The sequence below is a fragment of the Arctopsyche grandis genome, chromosome 2 (assembly GCF_051622035.1).
Source record: "Arctopsyche grandis isolate Sample6627 chromosome 2, ASM5162203v2, whole genome shotgun sequence".
NCBI classification, from domain to species: Eukaryota; Metazoa; Arthropoda; class Insecta; order Trichoptera; family Hydropsychidae; genus Arctopsyche; species Arctopsyche grandis.
Genome location: NC_135356.1, coordinates 12,274,633 through 12,299,795, shown reverse-complemented (window position 1 = coordinate 12,299,795; position 25,163 = coordinate 12,274,633). Strand labels below are relative to the sequence as shown.

Below are 25,163 nucleotides of genomic sequence, written 5' to 3'. Positions count from 1 at the left end.
GATTTTTAAGAATAGTGTCTGGTTTTTTGCTACTTGTGAAGCAAGCTGTATCATCTGCATATAGGGCTATGTGACAGTTTTTTTGGAATAGGTATGTCATTTATATATATGGAGAACAAGAGTGGGCCAAGCAAGCTCCCCTGCGGAACGCCAGCTGCGATTATTTTTGGAGACGATAATTCATTATTTACGCTAACCTAACAAGCTTTCTACGAGTTAAGTACGATTTGATGATGAGAATTAGGTAGTTTGGTATTTTGTTAATAAGGAGCTTATGAATGAGTCCATCGTGCCAAACCGTGTCGATGGCCTTTTCTATGTCGAGACATACCATTCCGGTACTTCTCTTCATATTAAAGTTCTTCGTCACGTGTTCAGTTAGTCTTGTTAGTTGTTGGGTCGTGGAATGTCCAGTGCGAAATCCAAATTGTTCATTTATTAATTTCTTATTTACGACTTTAAGTAAACGAGTGTATATTATTTTTTCCAGAATTTTTGAAAGCGTGCAAAGTAAACTAATGGGTCGATAATTGGCCGGGTTTTTTGAGCTTTTATCGGGCTTAAGTATGGGAATTACGTTGGCTGTTTTCCAGTATTCTGGGAAATACCCGGTGAGTAAACATGCGTTGAATATTTTAGATAGTGAGACTAAAGCTTTAAACGGAAGTTGTTTGATTATGATATTATCTATTGAATCTCGCCCAGGTGCCTTTTTATTTTTTAAATTACGTATTATATTTTGGATTTCACACGGATGCACCAATTTTATATTTTTAGTACTGTTAGTGGGAGTTTTTGTGATGATTTTAATGGACCGGTTGACTTTATTATGCGTTGGTATGTGATTGTAATGTTGTGTGAGTGTGTGATGTTTTTGGAAAAATTTTGATAATAGTTCTGCTTTGTCGCAATCACGCGTCACTGAGATTCCTGCATCATCTAATGGAGGAATCGAGTTTTTTGTCCTGCGAATCGCTTTAGCTAATTTCCATAGAGAGCCATCAACTGAGCTTAATTTTTCTAATTTTTTAGACCAAACTTCATTTTTGATTTCTTTGATTCTAATTTTAATTTGATATGTGAGCTTATTTATTAATGTTTTCAATGCTGGATTTTTTGATGTTTGCCAAATTTTACGGAGTTTATTTTTACTTTTAATTAGATTTGCAACAAAGTCAGATATCTCTAGTTTGCGTTCAATGTATTGTGTCCTAGGTATGTGGAGGTGTTTGGATCGAGTTATTGATTCCGTAAGGTGTATTATGGAGCTGTCGATTTCTGTTTTGTTTGTGAGTGTGGTAGAAGTTAGAATAGTTTGGTCATTTATGTACGACTTGAACTCTCGCCAGTTAGCTCTCCCGTAATCCCAACTATGCTTGATGATTTCCTCGGGTTTCCCGTCGATTGAGAAGATTATCGGGAGATGATCAGACGACAGGGTTTGAAGGGCATTTAGTGTCGATATTTTTGGGCAGTTCTTGACGAGGACAAGATCTAGTGTGGATGGTTGTGAGTTATTTGTGGGATAGTGTGTGTATGTATCCGGATGAAGTAAGATTGTATCTGTTAGTTGAATGTATTTAAAAAGAGTTGTGCCTTGTTGGTCAGTGTTTACGCAACTCCATAACGGATGTTTGGCATTAAAGTCACCAGCTACCACTACCGAACTACCAATGTTAAATATTTTGTTAAGATCGGATGCCAATAATCGTTTTTGGCGAGGATTGTAAGCGGATGCTACTATGTGACGGGTGTTGTTAATTGTTAGTTCAATGGCGGTTAGTTCTAAATTTTTAAGTGGCGGAGTTATTACGCGACAATGTTTAATTGAGGATTTTATAAAAATGGCAACTCCCCCTCCATGCTGTTCTCGGTCTTCGCGATAGCAGTTAAAGCTAGGTAGGTTAATACGGATATGAGGTTTTAAGAAGGTCTCGGAGATTAAAACTATGTCAACACAGTACTCACCGATCGCCGACTCTAGTTCGTCAATCTTATTCTTAAGTCCACGAGCATTCCAAGCTAGAATGTTCAGGCGCCTCCCGTTAATCAAAGACATCGAGATATTCTACAAGCATGAGTGCCAGCTCTAGTTTGTCGGTGCAACCGCTGGCCTTGGCACGAATCTCCTGGAGGATCTTCAACATCTTCGTCATAGACGCCATGGAAGTTAGGTCTGTTGTTGGTTGAGTGTTGGGATTGGTTGGTTGGTGGGGTTTTTTAGGGATATTTGGTGAAGGAGTTTTAATGATCGGTAGCTTTGGGAAGTTATGTTCGTTAACGACCGGGATATTTTGTGACTGCACCACTGGGAGTTTCCAAGGGTTGGCTTTGACAATTGATGCTCGATTCTTCCTCGATTCCAGCATTTTCAGATAGCTCTGTTTTTTTGGACAGTCTTTGAAGTTAGCGGGGTGAGATCCTGAACAGCCTGAGCACACAGCAGGGGTAACTATCCCTTGATTGCATTGTGCGGTGAGGTGAGCGCCGGCACATTTGACGCACTTGGCCTGCCGATTGCAGTTTTTCGCAGCGTGTCCATATTCTTGGCATCTGAAACATTGAGTAATATTTTGAGATTTACTAGTATACTTAACGACACTGACCTTTGTGTAACAGATGTACCGGATTTCTTTAATCTTCTTTGCCGATACCGATGGCTCGAAGAACACCAAGTATAGCTCGGTGGCGTTGCTCCTAGGCTCCTTCATCTTCATCTGTACGACTTTGGTTACTGGGAATCCCTGTCTGATGATGTCATCTTTAATATCAGCTTCCGGCAATTTCGGCAAGGCACGTACGACACTTTTTATTTCCTTTTCCTCCTTTCTGGAAAAGGTATGGAATTGTCGGTCCGGTGTCAATCCATCCCGAAGTTTTTTAAAGTCTTCAAGACTTTTACATTGTATCTTGACATTATTTTGACCAATGTAAGTCATTGTGAAGTCTTTTACAAACTTCTTGATCGACTCGATCATGCTGCCGTGAGTGCCAGTAGCTGTCATGATGATGGGCGGGATTCTTCCACCGCTTCTGGGAACATCGGAAACTTCCGAGATCCCTTCAAATTTGTTTTTCTCCTGAATTTTAAATTCAGGAGCAACATATTTCACGTTCTTTGCCGTATGTTTTGGAAACTGCCACTCGGTCTCCATCTGAGCGGTCTGAGAGCAGCTTGGTTGAGGAGCTTCGGTTGAAGTTATCAGTGTCTTCTTCAGTCGTTTTTTCAGGTTGGATCCTCGCATGGTGCCAACATGTGTTCTTTTGGTGTTCGTTTTGTGGGAGGTGTTTGTTGTGTATGTTAAAAGGTGTGGGTTTTTTGATGGTATGGCGTATCGCTGTACTATGAGCGCTCGCACAGAGAGTACGTCTTCGGTACGTCCGTTCGCACGGAGCGTTGAGAGACGAGTGAGATATAAACCGCTTAAACATGGCCAATCTCATAGTAAACAATTTATTTGAATAGTTTGGTTTTATTCAAATTTATTTGAATGTTCATTTGTTTTTGTTTTATTAAATTTAACGTTGCGGATTCTACGAACCAACGATAGTTACATACATACGTGTCTTTCGAAATTATATATAAGATATTATACCAGAATCCAGCGGTCCCTTCAGGCCTTCGCCCCCGGCGCCCCCCGCCACCCTTTCGCCCCCGCTGCCCCGGGGCGAAGGCCTGTCCCCCGTCCCCATGTCGTCATGAAAACTTTGACTTGTTTCCAAAGTTCCCAACGAATGTTACATATATATGTACATACATATGTACATATGTATGTATATACAAAGTCTCTTTCGAAATTATATATTAGACTAGCTGAACCAATGCCACAATAATGCATGCAATTCCCGTTCCCGTTCTCGTTCCCATTTATCATTGCCCTTTCCTGTTCTCGTTCCCGTTCCCGTTCCCATTTTTCGGAACAACGCAGGCAGCGAACACCCTGGTCGCGACGCGAAAACATTTGAAATTATAGCGAATGACACTCATTCCCGTTTTTCCCGATTTTTCCCATATTTTTTTCCCAGTAATCTTCCCGGACATGCATACAACAAATTCTGAAAGTTCCATCGTAATCGCTTCGTTTTGTAATCGTAAACGTTTTGTTGTACATATATAATCTCAAAGACTCTTTACAAGTGTATAGTATAGTTTTTAGTGACTCTGTCATATGTAAAATCTCCTAGTTAGTTTATTAGCAATATTTACAACTAGCGGAATGTTTTTTTAGAACTTAGTCTTTTCAGGTTAGTATGAAATGTGATAAACTGATGATTTATTTTGGAATATTTAATATTGGGGGTATAATTACATATGTACAGTCGATTTTATATTTTCATTGTCTTAATACAATGTAATACAGTGTAACCTGTAATACCTGCAATGTAAATTTTGTTGTAATTACCGAGATACTTCAAAAGTGTATGAGTATGGTTATTAACTTATTAGTGATTATTTTATTTAGTTTGTTTTTGACATTTATGTTACGCATCTACAAAATAACACTCAAGTTTATTAATTTAGTTAGTGTACTAACCAGCGTTGCTCGGCTGATGAAAGTTGGAAATATATCCTTGAATTATCTTTTAAAACTCGTCTTCAGTCTGAATTAAGGTGCCATGAGATAGTATGTCTTAATTTGGCGGTTTTGTGTTGAAAATAGCAGTCAAATAAACATACATTCATTGTTATAGATATACATAGATATATACATGCGTATGCATACGAAAGATTTGTGTGCGTAATTTAAATGATAATAACTAGTCACCAGGCCCAGTTCAAAGGTTGTAAATGCATTGTTAAAGGTTTGCCGAATCTCTTTTACAAAGGATTTTCAACAATGGAACAATGAATAGGTGTGTGACTATCCGGTGTCTAATAATAACACTTTTGTTCACTTATTTTTGAGCTTGGGGGTTGCCGGGTTCATTTGTCAGTCACAAATTTTTTCAGTGGCTCATTTTCGTAATGATTTGAATTAAAAAGTCGAAATTTTTAAAACCTTGCCCATTTTACGATGTACATATGTATGTATGTATCTGCAATCAAATTATGTTTTAAAGAAAATTTCTGTATATGTATAATAAATACACTCTCGTCTCGACCAATATTACTTTCCAGAAGTTCTCAGTTTTTTATTTTGTATTTTGACACATATAACGAAACAATTTCATGGATTCAATTTGCGTTTTTTATATTATTTAGTAAATATACATACATATAACATATACATATATACAAAATCTATATATACAATATACAAAATCATATATTAGACTAGCTGAACCCTGCATGCGTTGCAATGCCACAATAACGCATGCAATTCCCGTTCCCGTTCTCGTTCCCATTTATCATTGCCCTTTCCTGTTTTCGTTCCCGTTCCCGTTTCCATTTTTCGGAACAACGCAGGCAGCGAACACCATGTCGCGACGCGAAAACATTTGAAATTATAGCAAATGTCATTCCCGTTTTTCCCGTTTCCGTTCCCGTTTTTTCCCGAATTTTTTTCACAGTAATCTTCCCGGACATGCATACAACAAATTCTGAAAGTTCCATCGTAATCGCTTCAGTGGCTTAGGAGCCTATTCGAGACACACACACACAGACATTCATTTTTATATATATGTACATACATATATATAGATTATATTAAGTGCGGATTTTTCCTTTTGGAATTGTTAAAAATGTTCCTACCACACGATTTTTTCAAACTTTAGAATGTATCGAGCTAAAATTTTGTATTCTTTATGTACTATCTTACCGTTTTGCTTATAAAAGAAGTATTTATTTTTTAAAACAATATTTCATTATCTTATTTTGGTCGTTTAAAATATTTATGCCACTAATAGTAATCATTTAAAAAAATATGAAGAAAATCTAAACTACTGGAAGCAGAACTTTCGTCTTACTGATAATCCAAAATGTGTGAATTTTTTAATACATTAGCGCTCAAATGTGTATCGAGAGCGTTTGAGTACTTTATTTTTAATACTTCTAAAATTCCTAAAATAAATCCGACTATTTTCAGTATCAAGCTCTGCCTGTTTAAAAGACTGCCCTGAATATTAGGGTCTTCTGAGTAGATAATACATGCATGTATATACATATATACTCATTTTACACATTGATATGTGGACGAAGGTGGATAAGAAATTTTCCGTAAGCGATTTGAAAAACGATAACCTTTTCGGAAAATGGGAAGGGGTTGTGTGCGCGAGCTAGCGAAAGAGACGCAGCGATGCGAAGGGTGGAGAGTGCGAGAGGGAAAGAGACAATTAAGTCCGTAGTACTAAAAGGCGATTTCACGGAGACCTCGCTCAGTAGTGTTGCGCGCGTTGTCGAGTGTAGACTTGCGGCTCGTGCACGACGCGACGTGACTCTGCGCGACACGACACATTCGCTCTAGCGTTCAAAGGCCACCATCATTTTCCCCCACGACTTGCTCAGGGTGCCCCCGGGCGCGCTGGAGGGCCGCGGAGCTATCATTCAGGAGGCCTCGAGCCCCAAAAGGTAAGAATTTCAAATAATTAACCGCCATAATTAAGCAATATCTAAATTTTATTTGTCGTTTGAATTGCCGCCGCACGAATCCGCAGCGCGCGCCATCTCTGAGCGGTTTTCGCAAAATTTTGACACCACGAATGTGCATTTGAAAACAATTGAGTGTGTTCGAATAAAAGCGTTCTTTTGTTTTTTTTCTCAATCACACACACACACACACACACACATTATATTTGAATGCGGAATTCGAAACAATTAATTTATTGAGATAATTAAACACGCAAGCTTTTTTTTTAATACTTTTTATTGTTCGTATGTTAATTACGTTAACAATATACATATATATCTACGTATGTAACAGCTACTGATTCAGTGATCTTTGTCTATTTTATATATTATTTCACTTGTTTTATTAATGTTAATGAATATATGTATACCTATATATTATATACCGCACAACTTACAATTTACAATAACAATTCTTATAAATGTTAATAATACACTTTGAACTGTTTGACTGAAGTCACTTTAAAATCAACGATCTAAAGCAAACTGTGCTTAAGTAATCTGTATTAATTCTTAAACGTTTTGTTGTACATATGTAATCTCAAAGACTCTTTACAAGTGTATAGTATAGTTTTTAGTGACTCTGTCATGTGTAGAATCTCATAGTTAGTTTATTGGCAATATTTACAACTAGCGGAATGTTTTTTTAGAACTTAGTCTTTTCGGGTTAGTATTTGATTTTGATTTTTAAATGCTTTTTATTATTACGAAATTATGTTCACAATACATCTTATATCGATTTTAATAGCTACTGATCTGCTGATCATTTTCTATTTTACAATTTTAATTTAATTTGGTTAGTAATCACAGTATTATATTATTCTAATGTTAATCTAAAGCATAATAGGAAAAAGAGCTCAAAAACCTATTTACAATCCTTATAAATGTTCATAATACATCTAATACATAATATTAATTAAAGACTCTCTAAAGTCGATGACCTAAAGCAGATTGTGTTTAGGTAATCTGTGTTTATACCTGAAGGGTATAGACATTTTGTTGTAATCACCGAGACTCTTCACAAGTGTGTTAGTATGGTTATTAGTGATTCTTTCATAGAATCTACTGGTTAGTTTGTTAGTAATGTCTGTAACAAACGGAATATTATATATAGCATGCAGTTTTTTCAGGTTAGTATATATGGGTGTATTATAAATTATTTTAAGGGATTTATTTTGTATTTTTTCAGGTTAGTATGAAATGTGATAAACTGATGATTTATTTTGGAATATTTAATATTGGGGGCATAATTACATATGTACAGTCGATTTTATATTTTCATTGTCTTTAGTGTAACCTGTAATACCTGCAATGTAAATTTTGTTGTAATTACCGAGATACATACTTCAAAAGTGTATGAGTATGGTTATTAACTTATTAGTGATTCTTTTATTAAGTTTGTTTTTGACATTTATGTTACGCATCTACAAAATAACACTTTCAAGTTTATTAATTTAGTTAGTGTACTAACCGACGTTGCTCGGCTGATGAAAGTTGGAAATATATCCTTGAATTATCTTTTAAAACTCGTCTTCAGTCTGAATTAATGTGCCATGAGATAGTATGGCTTAATTTGGCGGTCTTGTGTTGAAAATAGCAGACAAATAAACATACATTCATTGTTATAGATATACATATGTAGATAAATACAACATATACATATATACGTATGCATACGAAAGATTTTTGTGCGTAATTTAAATGATAATAACCAGTCACCGGGCCCAGTTCAAAGGTTGTAAATGCATTGTTAAAAGTTTGCCGAATCTTCTTTACAAAGGATTTACAACAATGGAACAATGGATAGCTGTGTGACTATCCGGTGTCTAATAATAACACATTGTTCACTAATCTTTGAGCTTGGGGGTTGCCGGGTTCATTTGTCAGTCACAAATTTTTTCGTATGTATCACAATCAAATGTATGTATCTGCAATCAAATTCTGTTTTAAAGAAAATTGCAGTATGTATGCATGTATAATAAATAGTCTCAAACAATATTACTTTCCAGAAGTTTACCATATATGAATAATGTATGTATTAATTTGTATGCAATAAAATAAAACAAGAAGGTGTGTATCAAGATAAGAATACCTTTGTGAAGAATTGTGTGAAGATTTGCATTAAGCAAAACAAATATTTCTGTAGAATTTTGTAATTATTTCAACTTACATACTCGAATGATTTCAATATACAATCAAGACTGAATTGAGTTATTAATGCTGTTTTGTTCCTGTTCTCTTTTCAATATAGCGTAATATGTTTTGGGCGATAGTTACAACTGTAGTTTCAAATCACATGTCAATTCCCTTTCGAAGCCTCATAAAATTAAAATGTAAACGAGAAAAATACCAGTAGAATTAGAAACCAATGGAACTAATAATTGTGGGACAGTTAACTGAAGTGAATAATGAAAAATTATCATTATCTTATATTCACTATTCCTGATTTATTGCAATATTTAAAATATTGCTTTAATAGCTACATATATATGTACATAGGTCTCGTAAACTATTTCAGGAACCAACATAAAAAAGACAAATATGCATAAAAATGGTGAATATTGAATCGGATTCTGTAAATATTGGATCAGAGTTTCATTTGATAATAATTATTAATGATCATATACAGTCGAAAAATCATACAAACGAATGTACCTACACATAATTGAAATCTATCGATGGTAAAATTGTTAAACATTCACGCAATTGAGCGTACATGGCGTGAATGCATGCTCGGCGTCTTTCCTCCCCCGGAGCTAATGTATTATTATTATTGTATTTATATAAAATCTATATGTATATTTATATACATACGTGTATGTATGTAATTACGATGGGGTGGGTCCTAATTTAACATTAGCGCGGATAATTTTCGTACTATTGATGGCTATCGTAATTTGGGAGGATAGTAGATATATGTATGTATGTATATGTATAATATAATAGACAGGATGAAATGTGGCGTGGAGCTTTAGGGGTTAAACAAAATTAGTAGAGATTCAAGGAAGAATAGGGCCCGGGGCGAAATCCGCTTTCAGGGCCCAGGGGCCCAACCGCGTTATCAGGGCCGCGCCGGGCCTCAAGCTACGCTCGCATCCGAGAAGCCATTTTTTTTAATACCATAATATTTTATTTTCTCCGTTGGACCTCTATGCATACCTATGTACGTACGTCTCACTCGAAATTTGCTTCTTCACTGATTTTAACTTTTTTATATTTCCTCCAACTCAAATATGACGTAAGCGCCCTGCTCAAATCCGTACGATTCAAACGTCTCGGCAGTGTTTTTTGAAAGATTTCTCGTATCTGAATGCATTTTTTAATGTTGAAAAATTCGCATTGTACGCATTTGAGAAATATATGTACACATACATACATACATATGTACACACTTACCGGCAATGAGAACGTTTGAGGAAACGTTCGGAAACTCACACATTTTAGATTTTCAATAAGACAAAAGTTCTATTTCCGCTTGTCGGATTGTATTAATTACTTAATTAGACACGTCATAGACACAGTACGAATGTGTCTATGACGTCAGATCCGTAAAATATAAGGACCAAAACATTCGCAATGAAGCTTGGGAGGAGATGTCAAAAAAAATATGGGATACACCGTTATCGATCACTGTCAAGCGTCGTCCGAGCGTCGACGAATTGGTATATATCACCGTCAAGTTAGTATAAACAATTCTATAGAATTTCAACGAGACCACTCCGATCCCGCACGATCCCGTAAGATCCGGCGTATCGTACCGGGTATGACCCTACAACTTGTGTGTGTTTAAAACTATCTAAAAAAAATATCCCGCGTATAGCATACCGCTCCCTCGCTGTGTGATCGCGCCCTTATAGCTGTCGACTTATCCAGAAAAAAAATGTTTATCAAATATTTGTCAAAATTTATTCATAAATATTTCTAAGATGCTTTCTGCATTCTGCACATGCAAGTAGTCAAATTCGGTTTGGGGAACACCCACTGTTTACAATCACAGCGGGAAGCCTAGGACACGTAACGTCCCATACAATTCGATGTATTTTCGCTCTAATGTGGATTGACGCTTTGGAATGCAACCTGGTCGGAAACTTACATGTGTCGCTGTCAGCTAATTTTGAGGTCTAAATACATATTTCCGCAGCATTTCATTTATCACTAATTGATACAGTTCGAATTTGGCGTCATGTTAATTTTCATATCTTTCTGATTCGCCAACGAGAACCATTTTTTGAAACGCATTCCTTCACTTTAATATGTACATATTTACATAGCGTATTATAGACCAGTGCTTCCCAAATTGGGGGTCGCAACCCCCTAGGGGGCCGTAGGATTTCTCGCGGGGGCCACGAAAATATTCAGTAGAAAGTACAAATTGAATATTTTTCCACATTACATATTTAGTGAATGTATGTATATATTTAAGTCAGCTAAAATTTCTGTTAAAGCAAATTCTTTGCAATACAGCTCGATGAAACTACTGATATTACAAATTGCGCACAGTTAATGGTTTTTGTAAGATATCAATATGACTTTTGTAAGATATGAATTTGACTTTTGTCATATATCAATATGGAACAATTGGATAAGAACACCATTTGCCAAGTCCTTAAAATATGATCATACTACGTGGACAGCCCAAGAAGAGTTGATCGATATCAGATCAGATAATTTGCTTGAAGTGGAATTTAATGAAAAAAATATTTCAGAATTTTGGTTAAGGCGACACCAAGGATATCCTGATATTGGAAAAGAAGCCCTGTTAACTCTTATTCCTTTCGCGACTACGTACGCATGCGAAACAGCATTTTCGTCATTACTTATATTAAAAAATAAGCAAAGGTCATGCCTTTCCACGGAGACTTTGGTAGATGCTTTGCGAGTGAGCATTTCTGACATTGAACCCGATATCATGCGACCTCATCTATTGCATTAAATTGTTTCATGTGTGTATAGTTTTTAAGCAAGTTCCTATAATTTTGTGCTGAATATAAATATGTGTATTATAATTGTAATAATTACTGCCAAATTTAAACCTTTTAACTGGGAAAAAAAAATTTTTAGGGGCCGGGAATTAATTATTTCAGATTTAAGGGGTCGTGACATGAAAGTAATTGGGAAGCACTGTTATAGACGACCCCTTGTATTCACAATTGAGCGGTTTATGAAATTTTTAAATACAGTTTCGATTTGTCTACAGCAAATCTGACAGTTTTGCACGGGCCTGTGCATACACATGTGTATTCGATATGTGAACACGAAACCAGGCCCGGGGCATCCCCGTTATAGCAACTATACATACATACATCGATACATATGTACATATATATATATTCATTTGCCGATGCTGTCGAGGCGCAAAGCTGCGGGCCACGCCCGAGGCGGACACTATCGACACACATTTACGAACTAAAGTGGACCAAGTCTAGTCGATTGTACCAAGTGGCGATTTGATACATTTCATCGTTTTCAAATTCACATGTCAAAATATTATACATATGTAGGGATGTACTTAAAATGTGCGCGATTCGACGTAGAACTATCCACAATGTAATGTTAGTGTGTATAAGGGATGATACACATGTAGAACTACGCTATACGCGAGGGTACAAAATTGTGTCACCTTTAAAATGGCTGTATGTATGTAAGTCTGAGATTGTGTCTCGCGTAGCATCGTTAGGCATGGATAAAGGTATATTTTTATATATGTACTTGGGAAAAGCTTATATAAACCCAATTATATTTTCCCATGAAGCCATTTTTCTGGCTGCCCCCGAGCGACATATTATAGTATTAAACTTTATATACATATACAATATTAATTTATATACATATACAATATATACATAATTTTTTAAATATTCAAATAGTGGGTGATTCTGATTTCTCGACGATTTTCATGGCTCGAGAAATAACAATTCTCAATTTAACTTCTTAAATTTCTCGAAAATTCTCGAGAAATTTTGATAAATGAATAAATGTATATAACACAGTAAAGTATCGTTTATTCGACATAATTGGATTCAAGAATACAAATATATGTTTTGGCTTTATTGTTATGTAATTTTTGTATTTATTATCTTAGTGTATACATACATAATTAAAATAATAAAAAAACTAGAAAAATAGTAACACATTTCAATTTTATTTTATTAATTACAACGTTAATTTACATTTAACTTAATCTCTTACAAGGTTGATTTTATTTTATTATTACATATGTATGAATTAATATTAGATACATTATTACATATTATTTTTAAAATATCGCTTTAAAAAACACATGCCATCTAAAGAAGAGACAGACATCCCATCCCGGTTCTTTATTTTCGGCCATGGAAAAATTTCTCTCGTTTTGTGTTGACGTTGGTTTTATTGACAACAAGGCTTCAAATAAGCACTGTCAATCATTTGTTCTATTGCCCATCGATTCAAATATACTAAATTCTTTCTCCATTAATAACCGTTGCTATTTTACAAAAACAACATGAAAAGTAAACCTTTTTGGTTTACCAAAAATGAAAAATATTCTTAAATCTTTTTGCATTCTGCCGAGTCTTATAAAAATAAATAGTAATAGAAAAAAAGTCGGGTCAAAAATTACGGTGTATTATATGCATTCAGAGGATAATTGAGTATTTCGAAAGATTGACGCGTTTGCAATGTCCAGGTCAAAATAAGATAAGAAAAGGTACGTTAGAAAGTTAGAAATCATTCCCAGACCCCTTCTAAGTAGTATGCACATTGGGTATAAACCTGCACTTTCTAATGTACATCTTCTAATCTATAATTTGGAAAGAGACTTTGTATGTATCTTCTCTAATCTATAATTTGGAAAGAGACTTTGTATGTATGTAAATATGTATGTATCCTTCGTCGTCGTCGTCGTCGTCGTCGTCCGTAGATCGGTGACGTCATCGAACACGTGATTCGATTTTTTTTTTTCGATCCATGGGCGCCGATTTGTTTTTTTCGATTCAATGGATTCACTCCCGCGGGGGCGCAACGCGAGCAGTTTCATGGGGCCCCGCCAGGGGCGCCACAAGGGGCGCAGCCCCGTGGGGCCCTGAAGGGGGCGCAGCCCCATGGGGCCCAAAAAGGGGCGCAGCTTTATGGGGCACAGCCTTATCGGCCGCAGCCTTATGGGGCGCTGTCTTATGGGGCGCAGCCTTATGGGGCGCCGCCTTATGGGGCGCTGCCTTATGGGGCGCTGCCTTATGGAGCTCAGCCGCATGGGGCCCCGAAGGGGGCGCAGCCCCATTGGGGTTCCAGAGGGGGCGCAGCCCTATAGGGCCCCAAAGGGGGCTCAGCTTTCATGGGGCGCAGCCTTATGGGGCGCTGCCTTATGGGGCGCAGCCTTATGGGGCGCAGCTTTATGGGGCGCCGCCTTATGGAGCTCAGCCGCATGGGGCCCCGAAGAGGGCGCAGGGGGGCGCAGCCTCATGGGGCGAAGCCCTAAACGGCAACTGATCATGGGGGCGAAGCCCTAGACGGCAATTAATCATGGGGACGCGGAGGGGCGAAGCCCTAAAAGGCAAAGGCTCAGGGGGGTGCCGAGGGCGAAGCCCTAGAAGGCAAAAAAAAATTCCGATTTTTTTTTTTTTTTTTCAAATTTTAAAATTTTTTTTTTTTATATAAATGTTTACTATTAGCTTAGTCATGTTTAAGCGGTTTATATTATAAATACTGAGCGAAGCCGGGTAATACAGCTAGTAGCTTTATAAAGGGCAGTGGTTGGAAAATTTTTGAAAATATTAAAAAAATATATATATATATTTTGTATAATAAAAAATGTTTTGTAAAGTTTCTCGAGAAATGAGAATTCTTAATTTGGCATTTTTTCGAGAAATTCTCAAGAAGGAATACTAGGTAGTGGTATCCGGACACGAGCCCCCTGGACACGTACCCCCCGGACACATACCCCGGCCAAAAAACCTCCTGGACATTAACTCTTCGTGCAAGTTACCCCCGCCATGGATAAAAATTGTTTAAAATAGTAATAAATAATTAATAATTAATAAATTGATTGATTAGAATTCAAATTCGCCGTTTTGCCAGAAACTCTCATACACGACGCGCCACATTCACAACGGCCATTTATATGCTTCTGTCATTATTTTGTATAAAAAAAGTTTTTCATAGCTATTAGAGAGATATTTATCTTAAACAACAAAAAATATGTAAATTTTATGAAATAAATATATCAGCAGGCCAAAATTTGTATAAATGAATGTAATATGTACTTCTTATAAATTTAATTTATATTAAATTTTAAACATAAGACAAAACTTGTTTTAAATAAATGAAAAGTTTTCTATGATAGCATCGTTTAAGTTTTGCGGAACATTATCTTGTACATACATGCTATATCTAATATATAATTTCGAAAGAGACTTTGTATGTAAATAAATATTGTTGGTTTGAGAATGGTTGAGAACTACAAAAACAATTCAAAATTTCCATGACGACATGAGGACGGGGGGCGGGGGGTGCCGGGGGCGAAGGGTGCTGGGGGCGAATGCCCTCGGGGGGCGCCAGGGGGAGCTGCCGCATTTTGGTATCTAATATATAATTACATCTAACATATAATTTCGAAAGAGACTTTTAAGTTTGTTACTATAGTTGGTTGGAAATCGAAAACAAGTCAGTTTCTATGACGATTCGATTGGTTGAATATTTTTTTTTCGATTCAAATAAATATAATAAAAAAACAAATGAATATTTACTATTAGATTAGCCATGTTTAAGCTGTTACAAACACTGAGCGAAGCCGGGTAAAACAACTAGTACTTAATGAAATATATGCCAGAATTGCATATACAAATGCACGTACATATGTGCGTGGAGGAACTAGGCGTCGCCCAAGCCAGTCATGTTTTATGTACATATGTATGTATGACTTCTTCGGTTTTTAGTAACGAACATACATATTTGTATGTGTATTTATTGTGTATATGTAAAATGTATATACATATATACCTACTTGAACATATATCTATCTGGTGATAATATAATACATAGAGAAGACGAATTATAATTACTTAGGCGACGCACTTCCTCAATCTGCGGCGTATATAAATGAGTTTTAGCACACATTTTCAATGCAAAAACCATTAGACTTTCATTACAAAATTGAAAGATTATTCAGATTATTCAGTATGTATATAATACATATATTACCATATAAGGTGGTTTTAAACACACATGTTTGTACATATACATATATACCGGGCGTCGCCTAAGGGAATATTATGGTGACTAGACAAAGCGCGCACTACATTGCCACGCCGACAATACCGCGCCGACAAATACGCGCAGAACAGCCCAGTCAGTGCCGCGCAAAAAATATAATTTGATTTAATAAAACAAGTTATTTTAAGGTGACGGAAGGATAGGGAAAAAAAGTCTGTTTGAGAAGTACTGGTATAGAAGGTTCGTTATCTTTAACTTTATGCAATCGAATTCGGTTATTTGAAAGACTCAAAATATTTAAAAAATCATCTGTAGTTTTAGGCTTAAACTACAACCGTCATAAACCTTTATAACTTTTGTTGGCACTTACTTTATATTCCGTTATAGTTTGACGTTTTTGATACCATTGAAATAAAATTATTTTCAATCATTTTCACTGCAATCGGAAATTTCCAAAAAACCAATATTAGGTATGTGATAATTTTGTGAAAAGTATGAAGTCCCCAATTGGGTTCTTACAAAAACTTTTTTTTGTCAATGTTTCGCTCACATAACTCTGATGTCTAATTATGAGTATGTTTGTATTTTTATTGGATATAAGATATAATATATAGGAATTTACTTTTGACTTCGCGGCATCTTCGGCGCGGTTTTGTCGTGCGCGGCTTTGTCGGGGTGCCCAATATTATATATTCATATATTGTTCTACTACGGACAATGGTTGATTGTTTTTGTATGTATTGTTTTTTAATGTCGGTCAAAGTGGATATGTACAATCGAATTGTGATTTGTTGATATATTTTACTTACTTTAAAGTAATTTAATTTGTTGATATATCAAATTATTATTTTGTATACATATGAACATATATGCAAAAATTTTGTAAATTTTGTAATTAGTACATACATATATGCATAAGTTTTTTAATAAATATTTTCAATCTACATATGTTCGCTTTACACTTGTAAGTGAAAAAATTTAACAAAGTTGTAAATATTGAAAGCTAGCACAGTTCTTTAATGAAAATTTTCTAATACGACCAATACTGCATTTAAAACTCAATTTAGACAAATCGTGGACTTACCCCCGATATGTGCATATATATGTACAAACATATGTACATTGTATAGGTTTGAAGGTTCTATTTTTTAATGGATTAATTGACGAGTTACGGGAAATGTATGTACACAGTGCCGGCCTTACACCCAATGGCGCCCTCGGGCAATTTTTTCTAAACACCCTTAGAAAAAAATTTCGCCTTTGGCGCTCTAATCTAAAATTTTGTATGGCGCTCTAATTTAAAGCGCCTTTGTCGCATCAAGCGGCGCCCTAACTTATTTGGCGCCCTCGGGCACCACCCGACCCAGCCCTTCCTCCTAAAACCGGCACTGTATGTACATACATGCATATATACATACGTATATAGATATTATTAGTAATTCCACACGGGTTTGGGATTTGTGTCAGTTCCCGTAACGTAACAGTTGTGCGTGAAGCTGACCAATTACCTCATCAAAATTCGGTCATGAAGCCGCCCCCGGCGAGGCTGTTGTACACCTTTTACGTCTCTTTGAATGTCAGACTCGATTCACTATCGCGTCTGTTGTTCAAATCTCATTGTTCCGTGTGACTGTCTAATCTCTGTCTATTATTATTTCATGTATGTACACACACATCGTATATTATGAACGTGCACATTTCCGACACCGTGTGGACTCTGCTTTGCCCCGCTGACTAATCGGTGCTATGATAAATGGTGATACAATTTACATATATAAATTTGGCTTTCAATGCAGTTTTATTCCCGTTTTCATTGCTCTCGTATGGATATGTTATCGTATAAAACAAATAGTATTAAACTAAAAAATTTGTACACCCACATTATATGAATTATGGTCGGTAAATAATGTTTTATTTTTTTCCTTCCTGTTTTGACCAATTTTTACAATTTCGTGCACATGTGAATATTCTCCACAAGAGAACATTTTTACAATTCAACAATAATAGTAGTACTGATCTCCAACTATAAAAAAACAGATCTCAAATTTGTATAGTATTTTTCACGAATTATGTACGAACTAGTGTTGGCTTCGGAAAGGAATGATACACCAATTAAAATAAAGTTATATATTATATACTAGTTGTTTTACTCGGCTTCGCTCAGTATTTATAACATAAACAGCTTAAACATTGCGAATCTAATAGTAAATATTAATTTGTTTTTTTTTTTATTAAATGTATTTGAATCGAAAAAAATATAATATTCAATCAATTGAATTGTCATCATAGAAACTTTGTTTTGTATACGAAGTTCCCAACCAAAGATACTTACATATATACATTCTTTCATACAAAAAGTCTCTTACGAAATTTTATATTAGAAATAAATCGAATGTAAGGTAATTTGTAGGCGCGCTCACATATTAATGCGCCGTTCGCCCACGTCAAAATGATGAATGAATGTGTGTGTACGATCCCGCGCAGCGCATCTCACGCTGACTCCACCCGTTCCAACTCGCTCAATATCAGGAGCACATGTCAGACGCTCCACACACCCTCACTTCCCCGCTACCTCGTTTCCCCGCTTCCCTGCGTCTCCTTGACACGATCGGTCGCTACGCCACATCCCTATGCATAACGTATACTCCTGGTATTCTAAAATTTGTTTATTTGAAATCTCCATACATGTCCACGCACTCACACATATAAACAAACATATTTACATACATACATCCGTCCGTTGTTATAAAAATAATAATTAATATACATAGTATAATTGTGCACTCCAGTTCGCACTAGTTTTGCTCATACACGAACTATTAGTTTTAGTTTAAGTGCTAACAGTCAAAAGCTAACCATATCCATATGCGGTGATATTGTTATTGTAGAGCTATAATTTACTAGTTGAATTGTATTCGAATATGAATTACCTAAAACACCAGTTCGAATATTGTATGTACATATATTATTTTTTGACCATTGTGGCGCATTAGGAATTCCTGTAATGCCACAATATTGTGAACTTTAAAATAAATAAATAAATATTATATGTATGTATATTAAAACTGAAAATACACTTCGACCATAAGAGTAAATATGTAAAAAAATCTTAATTCATTAGGAGTGCAAGTATTGTTTTATTCATGAATATTTTGCACATTATGTTTGCATTTGCATATAATAAATATACATTTTTTTTAAATCTATTGAAATTTCTTGTGAAATCAATTCCTTTAATTAATATACATAAAAGGCTGGTTGAAGCTGTATTGATGTGAAATTTTGTATTGAATTGTATTCTAGGGGTGAAACTAGTAAGTATGCATACACAATGCACGTATGTGACGTTGTTTCCGAACGTCCGGTCCCGGTCCCGTTTCCGGTTCCGGTTCCGAGGGGGAAATTTCGATCAAGCGCGCTGTATTGGGCGTAAATTCGCTAGTTTTTCTTTTTATTTATAAATAGTTATGATCGGCTCAAATTAAATTTGAATCCAGTCCTGCCGTATGAAATTTAAAGTCGCATAGATATAGATATATACATACATATTATAGTACGTATGTACGTCATACATGCATATATGTACATACGTATATATATGTACATATAATGTGTTCGAGGGGAACTCAGAATTGAACAAAACGCCTGCGGTTAGCTCGAGGCAAGTTAACTCTTAACGAAATTAACCCTATCTGTTCGTGCTCGTTCATAGCGGACAATAATGTGTAGTAAAATTTTAGCTCGGAACGGTTCTGTTGTTTTTTGTATTATTATTAATAGTAAAAAGTTCATTTGATTTATCTCTATTTGAAGTGCACGAGGAACGATCACGCTAAAGGCGCGAACCCACACCTAGACGCGTATGGCACGGCATGTCTAGGGGACGCCAGCTGTGAATGGGCGTGTCTTATGTCATTGTTCATTCCTGCGATCTTATTATTTCGACAAATTTCTCCTACATTTATTCAAATATGGGAATCACCGTTATCGAGCACTGACAAACCTATGTTAATACAAGGAGAATATATCGCAGAAAACACTCCAAGGGGTGAGTTTTGTCTTGGCATAGATCAAACGTGCTTGCGTTTTTTTACACATGTACATAATAGTATCTATATAAAATTTGTGAAAATTTAACACAACTTCTTGCGGCGTGGAATATTGGCATTAAAAAGGGGTCAATTTGAAATGAAAAGGGTTTAATTTGAAATGAAAAAGGGTCAATTTGGAATGAAAAACCTGTATCACATTTGGAATGTGAAAAATCGTAAAATTAATTCCGAGCTGGCTATATTAAGAATCCGTATTTCCGAGCTTGCAATATGTACATACATATGTAAATTCTGAAGTAAAAACATAATATATAAATTGTGTTAATTTATAGGAAACAAATCTAATATATACATAATTTCGAAAGAGAGTTTGTATGTATGTATGTATGTAAGGTTGGTTGGGAATCGAAAAACAAATCAAAGTTTTTATGACGACGATTCGATATGGTTGAATGTTTTTTCGATTCAAATAAATTTAATAAAAAAACAAATGAATATTTACTATTAGATTCGCCATGTTTAAGCTGTTTATATTACAAATACTGAGCGAAGCCGGGTAAAACAACTAGTATTCTATAAAGCTGTTTTTACATATTTCAAATCGTTGAATGAGTAATTTTCTGTATAATAGACTAGTAAAATAAAATATATGTATATACACAATATTAGTCAATTTGTCCTAGATACGAAAATTATTCGTTTTGTATACAGTGTATTATCTACATATTATTACTTCTACAATTACAATCTTCCATTGAATACAATCTGAAAGTGAACAATTTGCCTAATGATAAATATACCAACAACTACGGAGTTACATACTGTTTTGATGTTTGGAAAATTATTTCAATGATAATATGATGAATTTTTCATTTGATTTTGATTATAAGCATTATTGTATTATGTCGTAGAAATACGTAGCCAATAAACACAGCGCCAAATTGTCTCGACTACATGAATATTGTTTGCAAAATAACGTTTTAACTCATTCCTGTCTTATATCATTTTGTGGATAATTTTTCGTTTTTTTTTTCTCGTGTCTTGTCGAAGCAAGTGATCTTCTAAATTGAAATTAATAGAGTGATCCATTAAATAATAATCGAATAAAAAACACCATTCCTGTCTATTATTAGAATAATAATTTACATTAGAATCGGAATTTTTTTAGCTGAAGATTATGTGAAGTTTGTAATAAATCTGTTATATAATATAATACTTCTGAATGTGGTAGGTATGTATGTATATATGTACATAGTATGGAAGTTTAAAGCAATCAATTTGAATAAATGCTAGTTTAACTGGTTTGATTGCAGAAAAAATGGTAACGCTAGATACTTACTTATATTATACATATATTGGAGTCCAGTTTTAATTATAATCAATGTTAGTTGTTATATGTATGTATATTGAAATCCCTTACCATTATAAATCTTGAAGATTTCAACGCATTGACATTTTTAACCTTAGAAATCAACGCATCTTCCTATTATCAAATCAATGCATCGTCACATGCAAACCATTAAGGGTATGTATGTACATATATGCACATTTTTAATGTCTTTTCAATATATTTTCAATGTTCACGGCAAAGGTTCACCTGGTCCTTATTGCATCATTCTATCGGAATGTTCTCGCAAACCGCATTGTTAGGGATGTCCTTGCAGCTGCCCCGATATCCAGGTGTGCATCAGAATTCAAAGGAAGACACCTCCTCCCTTCTAATAAAATTACAATAAAACGTCCTGCTTCGGTTAGAATTAGAATCAGTCGATACCTAACTATCAGTTGATACCCAACAGTTAGTCGAGCACCTATCGAGCAGAAGAGGAGTATCATCCTCTTCCCAGTAGTTGTCGATCAACAAATATCAACATGTCGATCGTACACTTTAAGCTACCGTAAATACTATGTATTCAAACGACGCTGAATGCCATCCGACATACGACCACGTCGGATTATACTTATAATCCGTCGGATTATACGAATAAACAACGAAGATATCAAAAACCATCTTTGATTTGACGACGCTGCCCTGGAGACATCACCAACACTGATCCCGCTCCCTCACAAACATAACATGGTGATTCGTTTAAAATCTGCATTACGAATTTTTATTGAATATGTGTATATATTTTTTAGTGAATTCATTTACATGGAGAAATCTTCAGCAAGCTCTAAGCCAATGTGATAGTTCTAAAAGTGGCCATCCACGAAAAGATTTGTCCAGAGATATAGAATCTAAAAAAAAATTCCATAGATATATATATATATATATATATATATATATATATATATATATATATATATATATATATATATATATATATACATATATACCTAAATATATCTATGGATTTGTTTGCACTGGCATCTTGAAGAGCGTCTGGGGATGACATAAATATATATATATATATATATATATATATATATATATATATATATATATACATATATACCTAAATATATCTATGGATTTGTTTGCACTGGCATCTTGAAGAGCGTCTGGGGATGACATTTGTCGTAGTTACGAGACGCTGCAATAGACAGATTACTAAAGACAAGCTTGTCGATATACAGACAAATCTTAATTTAAATAAATGCTAGCGGCCAAGTATTTTTCAACTGTAAATGTCTCGAAGGCCTCGATCGGAATACGGTTTGAACGGTTGGTCATCACTGCAGTGCAACATAAGAGTTTTTCTATGGACCGCTCGTCGATGTCTCTGGGTTATTCTTTTCGTTTTTGGAAAATGTCAAGTCGTGCAAAATTTTGCAATCGTCATTGTTAAAAGCCACGTTATGTGTCATTTCCTCTACTATGCAAATATGCACGTCTTTCTCTGAACGTAGAATAGGTGTACTTTTCCAAGGATTTACACGAACCTTTTGTTAAAAATGTAACATTTCCGAATACCTTTGTTATACAAACGTCTTCGTATATAAACTTTAGCTCGTGAACAATATTTTTTTGAATTGTTGGTAATGAAACGATATATGTACATATGTACAAAGTACACATGGCAAAGTGTTGTTGGGTTCCACTGAGAAATCTGGATCTTGAATGTTCACTTTTCATTTATTGTACTCGAAAAAATGAATTACCATAGATAATATAGATTGAGTTTAACGAGCATCATCCTTTAAATTTAATAATAAATAATATTTACATAAATAATAACATGTAATATGGAAATCTATAATCGATAATTATTTATTATTTGAATATAAATGGAAAATAATCAATGGGCCGAAAAGTTTTAATGAGTAACATAAAAAAACCTTCACAGGTCTAGAATAAAAGCACTACTTCCGGTTGAGGTCAACATATAAAAAAAAATATTATATTAAGGTATGTGTGAAAATCGTCATAAGTATAAGTTTCAACTCAATCCATATCTTTTTTAAATATAATATTTCATTATTTTATTTCGACCTTTTAAATTATGTCTTACTTCTTGATATTTTATGCTTATAATTTATATAGTGGCATTAAGTAATGAAAAAAATATGAACAAAATCTCACCACCGGAAGTAGATCTTTTATCTTACTGAAAAGCCAAAACGCGAATACTTCTACATACGTTAGAGCTTGAAAAAGTATCGAGAATGCCTCATAGCCTCTATGTGTGGGTCATTATTTATCGATTTTTTTTTTATGAATACTTCTTATATTCTTACAAAAACGCATATATAAAGTCATAGGTTGGTCACATCCAAATTTTATCTCTACAAGCGCAAATACACTTTCAACATTGTTCGCTAATTGTAATATAACAGTTGAATTTTGACAGCTCATATGCTTTTACGAATGCTGTAGAATTCAATAATGCGTTAATATTTGCTAGGTATTACGAATAAAGGTAACGCGTATCGTATTTGGATAACTCTAAGAATGTGTTCAAAACAAAAAAAAAATGTTGACTTTCTAACTCAATTTACTAGTCGAGTGACGTTTTCACGAAAACCTCACCTATCCATTTAACCTAGTACCAACTTATAGATGAACTTTATTTTCAGTTGTAATATATTTTGACCTGTTGGAATTCGCCATATGAATCGACTTACGGAATATATTCCAACTAGTCAAAATTTATTACAACTAGAAGATACACTTTAACTGTAACGTTTACATTCATTTAGATTTTAGAGGCTTGTAAGCTATTTTTTTTTAATTGAGGTTGAAAATTGGACTTAATCCACTGTGATTTAAAACGGCAGTGTTTATAACAAATAATATAATAGGTATATGTGTTGTGCGATGTTTGGCCCGGGGCGAGGCGGCTACGAATGACCGTTGGCGCCATGGAATTGTATCGTTTTATTGTTTGGTTTTGCGAGAGGCCAGGCGTGTCCATTTCGAGGGCCGCACCGTAGCCATTGCCAGAGCCAGTGACAGATGTTCATGATTTCTGGCCTCGGGTCATCTCTTTTTCGACAACACTTTACGGTCACAAAGTAGAAGTCTCAAAAACGCATTAAATACCATTCAAATGTGACTCGCATTGTTGCATATCATAAGCAGAGATCGGCGAACAAGTTTTATTTTTAAGAGGAAACTTCTTTGCGGACGGTACGCATTCTTAGAATTAGTTTATTTAGTATTAAATTTCGTTCTGATAGTTTCGTGTTTCTGAGATATAAACCTAATTTTGAGTATATAGATTTTTGGTATATATATTTTTTAAATTAACAGTTCTTAAAAAATGACACGGCTAGTTTTTTACATGCATTATTGATACGTGATTTGAAATTGAAGTTAAAACCAAAGCTGTGGAGTCGGTGTCGGAGTCGAAGTTGTTAAAAATTCGAGTGACTCCAACTCCAATTTTGCATTTAAATCGCATATACGTACATATTTTTACTTAATAATATATATTTAAATGTTGAATTTCCAACTAAGTGTGGCTCACCAATACCTCGAGTATCATCAGAGATAGAGATAGAGATAGGGATAGAGATAGAGATCCGAGATAGAGCTTTTCTATTTATGCCTTTTTCTCATGTTTAGGTCCATTGAAGGAGAAAATTGATATTTGACAAATCCGTTATCATTTGTGTTATCATAAATAAAAATTATTTAATCTATTAGTTATTTAAAAAGTGTTAAAGCATGTAGTTTTAAATTTATATGAGATGAGAGTTAATAAATATAGAGTGAAAAAAGAAAAAGTTATAGGCGTTTAAACAATTAAAATCTGACATAGCAAGAGGGTGGTGAAGAGGGAAACAACGATCGGCATCGTGTGGATAAATACGGCAATGTGGACAATAGACGTCACCGAGAACGATAATGGTATATTTTCAAACGTGTGTATTACGATTATTTTTCACGATCGTATTGGCGGATTTGATTTCCA

The 25,163-nt window shown here is 34.9% G+C and overlaps 1 protein-coding gene across 1 annotated transcript in view; it reads left to right on the top strand.

The window, feature by feature from the left end:
• The first annotated feature begins 6,316 nt into the window (after window positions 1-6,316).
• The window catches only part of twz (BTB/POZ domain-containing protein twz), an 80,801-nt gene continuing 61,954 nt past the window's right edge, over window positions 6,317-25,163 (top strand). The window contains exon 1 of the mRNA XM_077445914.1: window positions 6,317-6,508. The gene's annotated coding sequence lies outside the window, so the exon portion shown is untranslated. The remainder of the gene's footprint in view (window positions 6,509-25,163) is intronic.